General features: G+C 46.3%; 1 long non-coding RNA gene across 2 annotated transcripts in view; it reads right to left on the reverse strand.

Moving 5' to 3' along the window:
* LOC310712551 overlaps positions 1–11,813 on the reverse strand; it is a 12,378-nt gene extending 565 nt beyond the window's left edge. The window contains exons 1-4 of one of the 2 annotated variants that reach the window (XR_014528931.1): positions 11,680–11,813; positions 11,153–11,260; positions 10,020–10,166; positions 39–170 (exon numbers count right to left, since the gene is read on the reverse strand). This is a non-coding gene — a long non-coding RNA (uncharacterized lncRNA). The remainder of the gene's footprint in view (positions 1–38; positions 171–10,019; positions 10,167–11,152; positions 11,261–11,679) is intronic. The other variant, XR_014528930.1, reaches the window with a different exon arrangement.
* Between the last annotated feature and the right edge of the window lie 2,729 nt (positions 11,814–14,542).

Genomic DNA, 14,542 nt, shown 5'->3' on the forward strand with positions numbered 1-14,542 from the left:
CTCCCACCTCTGATTCAATGGTTAACCGCAGTACTTACAGTTAGCCATCACAAACTCTATGCACAGATTCTCTTCACCTCTACACCTGACAGTCTCTGAGTCCTGACAATCTTCAAAGCTGGAAGCAGAGCAGCCTGGGCACTTCAGACCATTGTAGGGTGGATACCGCGCTGCCAAAAGCAAGCGTTAGAATCAATAATAATAATAATAATAATAATAATAATTTATTATTTGTACCCCGCCCATCTGGCTGGGTTTCCCCAGCCACTCTGGGCGGCTTCCACAGAAACCAAAAAACACTAAAATATCATACATTAAAAGCTTCCCTGAATAGGGCCGCCTTAAGATGTTTTCTGAATGTCAGGTAGTTGTCCATCACCTTGACATCCGATGGGAGGGCATTCCACAGGGCGGGCGCCACCACCGAAAAGGCCCTCTGCCTGGTTCCCTGTAGCTTCGCTTCTCGCAATGAGGGAACCGCCAGAAGGCCCTCGGCGCTGGACCTCAGTGTTCGGGCAGAACGATGGGGGTGGAGACGCTCCTTCAGGTATACTGGGCCGAAGCCGTTTAGGGCTTTAAAGGTCAACACCAACACTTTGAATTGTGCTCGGAAACGTACTGGGAGCCAATGTAGGTCTTTCAAGACCGGTGTTATGTGGTCTCGGCGGCCGCCCCCAGTCACCAGTCTAGCTGCCGCATTCTGGATTAGTTGTAGTTTCCGAGTCACCTTCAAAGGTAGCCCCACGTAGAGCGCATTGCAGTAGTCCAAGCGGGAGATAACTAGAGCATGCACCACTCTGGCCAGACAGTCAGCGGGCAGGTAGGGTCTCAGCCTGCGTACCAGGTGGAGTTGGTAGACAGCTGCCCTGGATACAGAATTGACCTGTGCCTCCATGGACAGCTGTGAGTCCAAAATGACTCCCAGGCTACGCACCTGGTCCTTCAGGGGCCCATTCAGGACCAGGGAGTCCTCCACACCAGCCCGCCCCCTGTCCCCCAAAAACAGTACTTCTGTCTTGTCAGGATTCAACTTCAATCCATTAGCCGCCATCCATCCTCCAACCGCCTCCAGGCACTCACACAGGACCTTCACCGCCTTCACTGGTTCTGATTTGAAAGAAAGGTAGAGCTGGGTATCATCTGCATATTGATGGACACCCAGTCCAAACCCCCTGATGATCTCTCCCAGCGGCTTCATATAGATGTTAAAAAGCATGGGGGAGAGGACGGAACCCTGAGGCACCCCACAAGTGAGGGCCCAAGGGTCTGAACACTCATCCCCCACCACCACTTTCTGAACACGGCCCAGGAGAAAGGAGCGAAACCACTGTATAACAGTGCCCCCAGCTCCCAACCCCTCTAGACGGTCCAGAAGGATGTTATGGTCGATTGTATCAAAGGCCGCTGAGAGATCCAGCAGAACTAGGAAACAACTCTCACCTTTGTCCCTAGCTCGCCGGAGATCATCAACCAGTGCGACCAAGGCAGTTTCAGTCCCATGATGAGGCCTGAACCCTGATTGGAAGGGATCCAAATGGTCCGCATCCTCCAGGCGTGCCTGGAGTTGTTCAGCAACCACACGCTCAATCACCTTGCCCAAGAATGGAAGATTTGAGACTGGGCGATAGTTGGCCATACTGGCCGGGTCTAAAGATGGTTTTTTAAGAAGCGGTTTAATGACCGCCTCTTTCAGCGGATCTGGGAATGTTCCCTCACAGAGGGAAGCATTCACCACCCCGCAGAGCCCATCGCCCAGCCCTTCCCGGCTAGCTTTTATAAGCCAGGATGGGCAAGGATCAAGGAGACAGGTGGTTGGTTTCACTCGTCCAAGCAGCCTGTCCACATCCTCGGGGGTAACGGATTGAAATTGATTCCATGCAACTTGACCAGACAGGGCTCCAGCACTCTCCCGCCCCAGCCCTGCTCCCACGGTGGTGTCTAGCTCCTTCCGAATATGAGTGATTTTATCTGCAAAAAACTTTGCAAAATCGTTGCAGGAGATCTTGGGGTCTTTACAAGGCCCCGATGGTAAAGGCGGTTCCGTTAAATTGCGGACCACCTGAAAGAGTCTCCTGCTACTATTTTCTGCAGATGCAATAGAGGCGGCGAAGAAAGTCTTCTTCGCCGTCGCTATCGCCACTTGGTAGGCTCGACGTTGAGCTCTAACCTGTGTCCGGTCAGATTCGGAGTGAGTTTTCTGCCACCGACGCTCTAGCCGTCTCAGCGATTGTTTCATCGCCCTCAGCTCCGAAGAAAACCACGGGGCTGTCCGGGCTCCATGCAATCGGAGAGGGCGCTTCGGAGCCAGACAGTCGATAGCCCTGGTTAACTCCGCATTCCAGCGGGCCACCAGGGAATCAGCTGAAAGGCCATCAACATGGGATAAAGCATCCCCTACCACTCTCTGGAAACCATTTGGATCCATTAAGTGGCGGGGGCGGACCATCCGAATTGGTCCCACCTCCCTGCAGAGGGGAAGGGTCGCGGAGAAGTCCAGTTGCACCAGGAAGTGATCTGACCATGGCACTTCTTTGGTTTCATTTTTACTTAGTGTCAGATCACCCACGTCGCTAGAGGTGAATACCAGGTCTAAGGCATGTCCATGACTATGAGCTGGGCCCAACTTATTCAGGGACAGCCCCATGGAGGCCATGCTTTCCACGAAGTCCCGAGCGGCCCCTTGTAAGGTCGTGTCGGCGTGGATGTTAAAATCCCCTAGGACAACCAAACTAGGTGTCTCCAGGAGAACATCCGCCACGACCTGAAGCAGCTCGGACAGGGAATCCTTGGTGCAGCGGGGAGGTCGGTACACCAAAAGGAATCCTGTACTGCCCCTATTGCCCAACTTCCAGAACATGCACTCAGAAAACTGGGTCTTCCCAGTAGGACGCCTGGTGCAGACTAATGACTTCCTAAAAATCACTGCAACCCCCCCTCCCCGCCCACATGACCTGGGTTGCTGTGCGTAAGAGAAACCTGGTGGGCAAGCGGCAGCAAGGACGGGCCCATCTGTCTCATTCAACCAGGTCTCTGTCACACAAGCCAGGTCAAATCCTCCATCCACAATCAGGTCGTGGATGGCAGTGGTTTTATTCACCATTGACCTGGCATTACACAGCAACACCTTCAGGTTATGTGGGTTTCCCCTGTTGATTCCAGTATCCATCTGGTCAAGGCCAGACCCGGAGGCAGGGATAGTCTTCAAACAACGACTAAACCTGCCTCCTCGGTAATGACATGGTCTGGTCTTAGCGTAACTCCGCCTCCTGCCCATGATCACCGAATCAATACATGAATCCAAACCAGATGTCTCTATTTTAATTCCTAGGCTCCAGTTGTCTAATCCTATGAGATATGTGCCGTGTTTCCACTGCATTCTGCTTCTAGAACCATTCACTGATGCAATGCAGTTGAAGAGTCTGGCAACCAGTTTATGAAGAAAAGGGAGCAATTTTAGTTGCTGCTGTCCTGAGATAGACTGGAGAGACTCTACCCACACTATGGGTGAATTTCACTCTTGAGGGGAGAGCTGGACTTACTGCAGGAGGTGACAAAGAAACCTCTTGGCATCAACATCTTGGCAAGATTCTTGTGGGAAGCTGAGATTTACCAGGTTTTAAGGCTAGGTGAGAAAATGAACGCTCCCAGAAGATAACTGAAGATAGTCTGTCATATGGGGAGAGAGATTAGGAGCTACTTTTGCACTTATTTTCTCTCACTCTCTTTCTCTCTTCTCTTTCATGCTGTTGACAAATAAGTGTTATGTTTAATAGTTGCATCTGAGCTGAATGGATAATAATTTTTCTTTTTTGATTGGGATGAGATGTGGAGATTATTACTGGGATGCCAAAGTGAATAAGTTGAAAAGCTTTTCTTTATGCGTTATTTGTTGTTGTTGTTGTTTAGTCGTTTAGTCATGTCCGACTCTTCGCGGCCCCATGGATCAGAGCACGCCAGGCACTCCTGTGTTATTTATTATGTACTATATTCCATGATGTATTATTACACATGTCTTAATACTTCGAGTAGGGGATGCGGGTGGTGCTGTGGGTTAAACCACAGAGCCTAGGACTTGCCGATCCGAAGGTTGGTGGTTCGAATCCCCACGATGGGGTGAGCGCCCGTTGGTCCCTGCTCCTGCCAACCTAGCAGTTCGAAAGCACATCAAAGTGCAAGTAGATAAATAGGTACCACTCCAGCGGGAAGGTACATGTCATTTTCGTGTGCTGCTCTAGTTCGCCAGAAGCAGCTTAGTCATGCTGGCCACATGACCTGGAAGCTGTACGCCGGCTCCCTCGGCCAGTAAAGCGAGATGAGCGCCGCAACCTCAGAGTCAGCCACGACTGGACCTAATGGTCAGGGGTCCCTTTACCTTTACCTTAATACTTCGAGTTATATATATGAACATAATGTTATGTAGGGAAGAACCAGAATCTGTTCAAGAAAATTGGAGATATGAAAGGAACATTTCGTACAAAGATTACCATAATAAAGGACAAACGTGGTAAGGACCTAACAGAAGAAGAAGGCATCAAGAAGAGGTGACAAGAATACACAGAGGAATTATACCAGAACAATATGGATGGCTCGTACACCCCAGGTAGTGTGGTTGCTGAGCTTGAGCCAGACATCCTGGAGAATGAAGTCAAATGGGCCTTACAAAGCACTGCAAATAACAAGGCCAGTGGAAGTGATGATATTCCAGCTGAACTATTTAAAAATGTAAGAGATGATGCTGTTAAGGTGCTACACTCAATATGCCAGCAAGTTTGGAAAACTCAGCAGTGGCCAGAGGATTGGAGAAGATCAATCTACATCCCAATCCCAAAGAAGGGCAGTGCCAAAGAATGCTCCAACTACCGCACAATTGCACTCATTTCACACGCTAGCAAGGTTATCCTTAAAATTCTACAAGGAAGGCTCAAGCAGTATGTGGACCTAGAAATCCCAGAAGTGCAAGCTGGATTTAGAAGAGGCAGAGGAACCAGAGACCAAATTGCAAACATGTGCTGGATTATGGAGAAAGCTAGAGAGTTTAAGAAAGACATCTACTTCTGCTTCATTGACTATGCAAAAGCCTTTGACTGTGTCGACCACAGCAAACTACGGCAAGTTCTTAAAGAAATGGGAGTGCCTGATCACCTCATCTGTCTCCTGAGAAATCTCTATGTGGGACAAGAAGCTACAGTTAGAACTGGATATGGAACAACTGATTCGTTCAAAATTGGGAAAGGAGTACGGCAAGGCTGTATATTGTCTCCCTGCTTATTTAACTTATATGCAGAATTCATCATGCGAAAGGCTGGGCTGGATGAATCCCAAGCCAGAATTAAGATTGCCGGAAGAAATATCCACAACCTCAGATATGCAGATGACACAACCTTGATGGCAGAAAGTGAGGAGGAATTAAAGAAGTTTTTAATGAGGGTGAAAGAGGAGAGCACAAAATATGGTTTGAAGCTCAACATCAAAAAAACGAAGATCATGGCCACTGGTCCCATCACTTCCTGGCAAATAGAAGGGCAAGTGAGAGGTTTTACTTTCTTGGGCTCCATGATTACTGCAGATAGTGACAGCAGCCATGAAATTAAAAGACGCCTGCTTCTTGGGAGAAAAGTAACGACAAACCTAGACAGCATCTTAAAAAGCAGAACATCACCTTGCCAACAAATGTCTGTATAGTTAAAGCTATGGTTTTCCCAGTAGTGATGAATGGAAGTGAGAGCTGGACCATAAAGAAGGCTGATCACTGATGAATTGATGCTTTTGAATTATGGTGCTGGAGGAGACTCTTGAGAGTCCCATGGACTGCAAGAAGATCAAACCTATCCATTCTTAAGGAAATCAGCCCTGATACTTTGGCCACCTCATGAGAAGAGAAGACTCCCTGGAAAAGACCCTGGTGTTGGGAAGATGGAGGGCACAAGGAGAAGTGGGCGACAGAGGACGAGATGGTTGGATAGTCTTCTCGAAGCTACCAGCAGGAGTTTGACCAAACTCCAGGAGGCAATGGATGACAGAAGTGCCTGGCATGCTATGGTCCATGGGGTCACGAAGAGTCGGACACGACTAAACAACAACAACAACAAGGTATATTATGTTGTTTATTTGGTGCTGTGTTGTAAACTGTCCTGTGACCTATTGATGAAGGGCAGTATATAAATTTCTCAAATAAATAAATTTTGTTTTCATGTTGTATTTATTATTTTTATATACCACTCAATACAGTGGTACCTCAGGTTACATACGCTTCAGGTTATATACGCTTCAGGTTACATACGCTTCAGGTTACATATGCTTCAGGTTACAAACTCCGCTAACCCAGAAATAGTGCTTCAGGTTAAGAACTTTGCTTCAGGATGAGAACAGAAATTGGGCTCCGGCGGCGTGGCGGCAGCAGGAGGCCCCATTAGCTAAAGTGGTGCTTCAGGTTAAGAACAGTTTCAGGTTAAGAATGAACCTCCGGAATGAATTAAGTATTTAACCTGAGGTACAACTGTACATAAAAAAGTCCCTAAGTAGTTTACAAAATCTCTGTGTGTGTGTGTGTGTGTGTGTGTGCGTGTGAGTGAAACTGAGTAAGCACAATAAAATAAAATGCAGTTTTCAATATAACTACAATACATTGCAATAATATATTTTTTTTAAAAAACACAGCAACACATTTTGAAATATCTTTAGAGTCAGGGACCCCTTCCTTCATGCACTAAACACTACACACCACAGCCAAATCCTGATTTACATATGCACAAAAATTTAATATGACTCCTCCTAGTCTGTTCAGCTAATACATACAAAACACATCATCCACCCATTCATTCCAGTATCTATCTCAGTAAGTCACCAACCACTAACCCAGGGGTCTGCAACCTTTAAGACAAAAAGAGCCACTTGGACCCATTTCCGAAGGGGGGAAAAACTGGGAGCCGCAAAACCATTGCGACATTTAAAACAAATATATCTCCGGAGCTGCGATCTGACAACAGGCGGGAAGGTGACGTCGGGACGGTGCGTGACTAACGCATGCACTGCCCCCATGCGACGTCACAGCCAGTACAGCGCCCGCCACAGTGGGGAGTGTAGGGGCGCACAATGCGCCTCCTCCCCTTGCTAGTATCCGCCCCGGAGCCGCGGCAAAGGTGTAAAAGAGCCACATGCGGCTCCGGAGCCGCGGGTTGCAGACCCCTGCACTAACCCCACTCACTCCTTCCTCTCAGGAAAAAAAAGTATGGAAGACAACTAATGGATTGAGGTTGAATGTCAACAAGATAGAAGTACTGTTTCTGGGGGACAGAGGGTGGGCATGTATCGGGGCTCCCTGGTCCTAAATGGAGTAACTATGCCCCTGAAGGACCATGGCCTGGGAGTCATTTTGGACTCACAGCTGTCCATGGAGGCACAAGTTAATTCTGTGTCCAGGGCTGCTGTTTACCAGATCCATTTGTTAGGCAGGCTGAGACCCTGCCTGCCTGTGCACTGTCCTGCCAGGGGGTGCATGCTCTGGTTATCTCCCACTTGGACTACTGCAGCACACTATGTGGGGCTGCCAGATTGGTGAGTAGGAGCAGCCGCCGGAACCATATAACACTGGCTCCCGGCGCTTCCGGTTTCCTGCTATGGGAAATGGCTGCCTCCCACACCAATGGACCCTAGCCATGCCAATAATTCAGGGGTGATATGGGAGTAATTAGCCATGGCAGACTCCCCAAGGTGGTGGAGGTCTGTCTCACAGACCCGCAGATAGTCCGTGATCTGTCAGTTTGCATGAAGGTGTGAGCAACACAAATGCTGGGTCTAAGGGCACGGTATGGCTGGCACTCTCCAGACGGAAACAAAATGGTGATGATTATTGTGCAGTTACCCCCCCCCCTTAAAAAAAAAAGGAATTCTCATGGAAAAGAATTCCTTTGGACTTGGGGTGTACTTCATTTAAAAATACATCTGCTTGTATGGATTCTTTTTATACATGAATGTGGACAGAAATTGTGGGCGGAAGGACGGAGAGCACTGGATCCCTGCCAGCTCTTCTACGGTCCGGAAGAGCTGGAGGGTGTTCTTTTGATCTTGGAAGAATTCAAATAATTCTCACATAATATAGAGCTGGGAAGCATGCCCCATAATACAGCATTTTATACAGACATATGCAGATACCAGCTCATTAAGAGGCATCAGAGAGAATTTGTTGACTTGCCATTTATAAACTCTATTTTTGGAACAAAGCCTCTTGCCATTAATGAGAACTTGACAGTCAAAGGAGAGATAAGAGGACTGAATACCAAAATAATTGGGCAGAGAAGGAGATGAATTAAAAAATGCCTGCTGTGTGTTAACAATACAAAAACTTTGCTACAGAAGATGTGAGCCACAGAAACGACTGATTAGACTGAGAATCAGGATGAATAATATTAGTTTTGAATTTGGAAAAATAGCCGAAACATGAGAGACATGAATGAGGATGAATATCTCTAGACAACTAGAACATGGGAATTCCCCAGAATTATTTATTATTGGAATATATAATTGCTGGTATTGTTATTATTGGAATATGCATTGATTTGATTTGATTTGATTTGATTTGATTTGTCATTAATTGGAAGAATGTTATTGAAAATGAATTAAAAAATTTAACACCAACACTGGCTCCTAGTATGTTTCTGGGCATAATTCAAAGTGTTGGTGCTGGCCTTTAAAGCTATAAACAGCCACAAACCAGTATACCTGAAGAAGCATCTCTACCCGCATCATTCAGCCTGGACACTGAGGTTCAGTTCCAAGGGTTTTCTCAAGGCTCCTTCACTGCAATAAATGAGGTTGTGGGGAAGCAGGCAGAGGGGCCTTCTTGGTAGTGGTGCCCACCCTGTGGAATGCTCTCCTATCAGACATCAAGGAGATAAGTAACTATACAACCTTTTACAGATAGGTAGCCGTGTTGGTCTGCCATAGTCAAAATAAAAAAATTCCTTCCAGTAGCACCTTAAAGACCAACTAAGTTAGTTCTTGGTATGAGCTTTCGTGTGCATGCACACTTCTTCAGAACATACACATGAAAGCTCATACCAAGAACTAACTTAGTTGGTCTTTAAGGTGCTACTGGAAGGATTTTTTTTATTTTATACAACCTTTAGAAGACATCCGAAGACAGCTCTGTATTGGAAGGCTTTTATCATTTTATGCTTTATTATGTTTTTGTATAAGCTGGAAGCCACTAGGTTTGGCTGGGACAAGCCAGTCAGATGGGTGGGGTACAATTATTATTATTATTATTATTATTATTATTATTATTATTATTATTATTATTATTACTACTACTACTACTACTACTACTACTACTACTACTACAAACCCAAGAAGACATTGAAACTCATCATTTATTGAAATAGCCATTCCAGTTACCACCCAAAACTCACAGAGATCTACTGTTCCCAACAGCAAACAGGCGCTCTCATAAGTTGCCATCTTCCACCCAAGGATAAGGTGGAGCTGCACACATCTGCTACCTGGTTCTCAACCTTTCCACCAAGGAGTGCACTCAGACAATTCAACCCACACAAGATGAACCCTCTGCAAAAACCCTTTGCAGAGGGCACCCTCAACCCAACCCCTCAGCAGTGCAGCTTTGTAGTTTTCTGGATGGCCATTAGTACCAACAGATGGTTCCCCTCACTTCCTCCTCAGATCTGCCCAACTGGATAACACTCAGGTTAAGCACAGCTATCAGGGAACAAGGAGGATATGTGTTCTTATCTCTCTCTCAAATCCTCCAATTTATCCAGGGTGTTTTCTCCACATTCTCAGGGGTCATCTGAAGCTGTTGATCAATCAACAGTTAACATAGGCTACCTGTTTTCTCTTTGAGAAACAGGTGGTGAGGGTGATTCTAACCATCTTCCATGCAAACTAGGAGAAGAATCTAGAACAGTAGCATTAGTCTATTCTATGGGTACCCAAGGATGAAACCTGAAACTGAAATGACGTTCATTCTCAGGGGTATGTAGATTCAAAAGCATTCAGATATTTACCCGGTATGGTTTGGTTATTGCAGTAATCACCCTGACAGCAGTGGGTTCTACGGCGGAAATATTTATCTTTTAGTGTAGTAAAGCTGTAATCCCCTGGGGTACAATCTGAAGTGCATCCCCACATTTCTGTTTCAAATATCATATCACCTGTGAGATAGACAAAGAAAGAAAAGGGTACAATTCAAAACCAACATTTTACAAACCAGCCCCCTAATAGTTGAAATTTATATGATGCTTCCTAATATACATATTGAGAGAAGAGAAGTCAGAGAAATGCTGCTGAGTGACAACATATTTACCCAAAAGAAAAGTCCCTAACTTGCTGATAACATAATAAATGATGTCAGGAGGGAGCTGTAGCCCAAGAAAGGAAAAGAGGTGGTAAGGGAACACCCAGCTATTTTAAGTCAATTCCAATCTCCACCGCCCGATGAGCTGCACCCAATGATACTAAAAGAGTTTGTAGATGTAATAAAAATACAATTAAGAATCATCTAGCATATTACACTCTTTGCTTAAAACAGGCAAGTGATTCATGGGGGAAAAGGATGGGGCCCTGTGGCTATGGACTCTCTAGTCCAATTTTCAAACTATGGCATGACAGTGTTAATTCATTCAAATCAAGATGCCCCAGAAACTTTACATTTCTGTTTTATGGTTACACTACAATATTATTTGTTGTTACAGCATTGTTACAATATTTATTGCTGAGATACAGAAAAGAGAGTTGGTTTATCCTTTCTCAATATTGTTCCTACTTCCTGAAGAGCCCCGGCAGGTTGTATTATTTCCTGTTCTTTCCTTTTCCCTCTACTCTTTTCATTCCCTTGATCTCACCTCAATTTGGCTCTCATAAAATGAAAAATGTTTTGCAAGTAAGCCTTTGTGGGGAGATAGACAGACAGATAAATGATAGATAAATGTTTGTTATTTTTAAAATAGATCTCTTGTGGCTTCATTTGATGTTAGAGTGTATCTGTCAGAGTTTGAGGATGTGAGCTGTAACCATATTGCTGGACTTCTTGACGAGAGCACACTCTATGGTCATTTTGTATTCATACATGCACATCATCCCCTGATAATCCAGGGCCCACACATTCAGCTTTGATTGGACTAAAAGGCTTTACACTCACCGAAATCATATCGAGTAAAATTTGAAAAGCAGCTATCCTGTCCATTATGACAGACCTCTGTCAGTTCCATTGCACCGGAAATGTAAATGTTACATTCATTTGATACATCTGGAAGGAAAGAGTAGGAAACACTCAGTGCCATGAGTTTCTCATTCCTTGAGAAATGACATCTACGTACATTCATAGAGAGAAATCTGACCTTGATCTCAGCTCTTGGATTCAAACCACTATTACCAGACATGAGGAATTTTACTTATCTCAAGATCCACTTCCAATGGTGGGTCGGAGGCTGCATGTGTACACACACACACACACACACACACACACACACCATCTCTACCAACAGCCCAACAAATAGCTGTTGGCTGGACGGGGAGGGCCTGGAGGTTATGGGAAGAAAGGTGCGCCAGGAGAAGAAAGGTGCACCCATCCATCTCTTTTCTCTTCCAAAAACCTGTTTCAGTCTTCCCATTCTGACCCCTGCTAACACCCACCCAGATATGATTAAGGGAAACATTCCTACTCACCAGAAGAAACTAGAACAAAGAGAAAGCACATACTCAGGAAAGCCTTCATAATGCCAGTGCAATCAAAAGGAGCACTCAGAACAAACCACCAGGTGAGCTGTGGAAGATGAAGCTGACTTGGGGGAAATTATAGGCGAAGGAAAGGGGCCTGAGAGTTCCAGCTGGGAAGGATATGGGAGTCAGAACTTAACAGGTTAAGTTGTTCCCATGATGCCTCAGCATTCTGACATCAGCTTTGGAAGCTGGGAGGAGTTTTTCTGACTGTTCCTCTCGGTTTCAGAGAGAGAAGGACGCAGTTTGTCATGGCTGCGAGAAGTCCTGGAGTTTTTTGAGAAATGATGCAATAAAGAGCTGTAAATGGACATTATGGTGCTCTGTGTATTTGTCTGAAGCTACGTGAAGCTACGTGACAGCTTTTACCGCTGTGTGTTACTCTGCTAGGCGTGACTGGAAGAAGCAGATTACGCAGCTGACTGGAAGCGCGCCGGACCGCTGTAAATCAATTAGCATGTCACGCCTAATCAATAAATCACAGGTTATGGGGCCTTAATTACCGCTTGTAAAGCTGTCACTGGAGGCTGCCGGAATGCTTTGAAGTCTGCGTTCTGAGGCAGTTTGGCTGACGGAAGCAGATGCTGCAGTGCTGAGACGGACAGGAGCCAGAGGAACTGAAAGTCTACATTTTGCTTAGCTCTCTGGACAAGAGTTATGACAATCTGTGTCTAACTCTGGAATCGCAAGATCCACAGCAGTTGACTCTGAATTACGTGGCGGGTTGTCTACAGGACGAGGAGGAGAGACGCCAGAAAGAGTGCAGAGCTGGCACCGGGAGCTCTGGGTGTAAGGGAGGGGCCAGGCCAGCGGAATGCACAGTCAAGGCTTTTTCTGTGCGTCGGTGCTACGTCTGTAATTCAACGGACCATCTGCGTCGAAATTGCCCCCACCGGAGCAGAGAGGCAAGGCAGGATGTTGTCAAGGTCAACTCTCATGGGAACCAGTCGGGTTTCCATGGCAACCAGCCTGGAAAAACAGCCAGGCGTGGGACTGAGTCAGGTGGACGTGACAAACACCAGGAGGAGACTTATCAAATAACGGCCAGTCTGGCATTGTTTCAGAACAGCTGTGAGAAAGCTTCTGAGTTTTGTTTTGTGATAGACTCTGCAGCTAATCGCAATTTGATTCCAGAGACCCCTGCTGTCGAGATGTGGAATTGCAGAGCAGTTCCGGTCGGAAAAACTACTTTTTGCAAATGGACAGAAAAGAAATGTGACTAATGTTGCAAATGTTTCTTTTTCTATTCTGCAGGAGAAGTTGGAGTGTTGTACCGTTCCAGGGATACACCACTGTCTTTTGTCTGTGCCTTATTTGTTAAAAAAGGGGTTTAAGGTTTGTTTTGAGGATGATGTCTGCACAATCTCCAAAGGAGGGAGGATGCTTGCCAAGGTTAAAAAGGGGCAGAATGATCTCTTCATTCTTAAAACGTCTCTGGAGGGTGAGGGGAAGGTTGAGAAAGCACAAGCCCTGCGTGCTATAATTCCCGCTCATGTGTCATGTGCCCATGTTTGGCATACTAGGACAGCTCATGGTTCTTTAGAAGAACTACAGACGCTACCTGAGGTCGCCAAAGGTTGTAACATTACAGAATGTGGATGTGCCATGAGTTGTGAAGCATGCAGACATGCAAAGGTAAAAGGGTGCAGTTACCCAAAGGTGGAGAGGGTAACCACAAAATCTTTTGAACTGGTTCACATAGATCTGTTGGGTCCCGTAAAGGAACCAAGTCTGGGAGGGGCCAGGTTTCTGCTGACGATGCAGGATAACTTTACGCAGAATACCTGGACACACGGTCTAAAATCCAAGGAAGATGCAGCACAACTAATCAAAGGTTGGATTGAGGAGGTGGAACTAAGGTTCTTCACCAAAGTGCAAGCTGTCACAAGTGACAGAGGAGCTCAGTTCACAGGTTCTGCTTTGCAGAAGTTCTTTCGCAAGAAAGGGATACGTCACACAGTGACTTCACCCAATCAGAGGGGGGCGGCAGAGCTCAGATGTGAGGCTCTGGTCAGAACTGCAAAGGTGTTGCTGAAAGATTCTGGGTTGCCACCAAAGTTTTGGCTGGAGGCAATCAGGTATGTGAGCTTCACCTGGAATCGTACCTACAATTCAATGGTAGGTGACACACTTTTTGGTTTGTTGCATGGCAGGAAACCCCAGATTCATTTTCTGCGCAGGTTTGGTTCGCATGTATCTGTGCCGGTGCCTGAAGTTTTGCAAGGGCCAGATGGTTCCAAGTTCCGGAAAATGATCTTCTGTGGGTATGAGCCAGCAGCGCGTGCATGGAGGTTTGTGTTCCCATCAGGTGATCAGAGTAAGTTGCTGATCAGCAAACACGCTGAGTTCTACGAACAGGATGAAAGGTCAAAGACTCCTGTCAAGCGTGATGTTCTTTCAGAATGTCTTTCTGATTCAGAACAGGAAGGTTCTGAGGAGGAGGAAGGAGAGGCTGAGTCTGTTGATGACGATCAGGTCACTGACCAAGGTCTGGAGCAGGGTGGGGCATCTCCACAAGTTGTTAAAAGAGAGGTCAAGAGTGAACCTAGCTCTCCGGTGACTGTAATGGAGAGTTTTCCAAGACGTTTTAAGTCAGAGGGGGAATCCAGAGATGCTGAGGACACACCTGCTGGTGATGGTGAGTCAGGGGAAGCATCTGAGTTTGTGCCCAGGTGATCCAGTCGCACAACGAAGGGTATTCCACCTGAAAGATATCAGGCCACAGGTGCGTGGGTAAGTTTCGCACAGTGTGAGTCTGAGAGGTATGTGGATGTTCCACAGGTATTGTCAGAATGCGATGCAGAGGGGGTAT

This window comes from Podarcis liolepis (genome assembly GCF_965112155.1).
Source record: "Podarcis liolepis genome assembly, chromosome: 7".
Classification (NCBI taxonomy): Eukaryota; Metazoa; Chordata; class Lepidosauria; order Squamata; family Lacertidae; genus Podarcis; species Podarcis liolepis.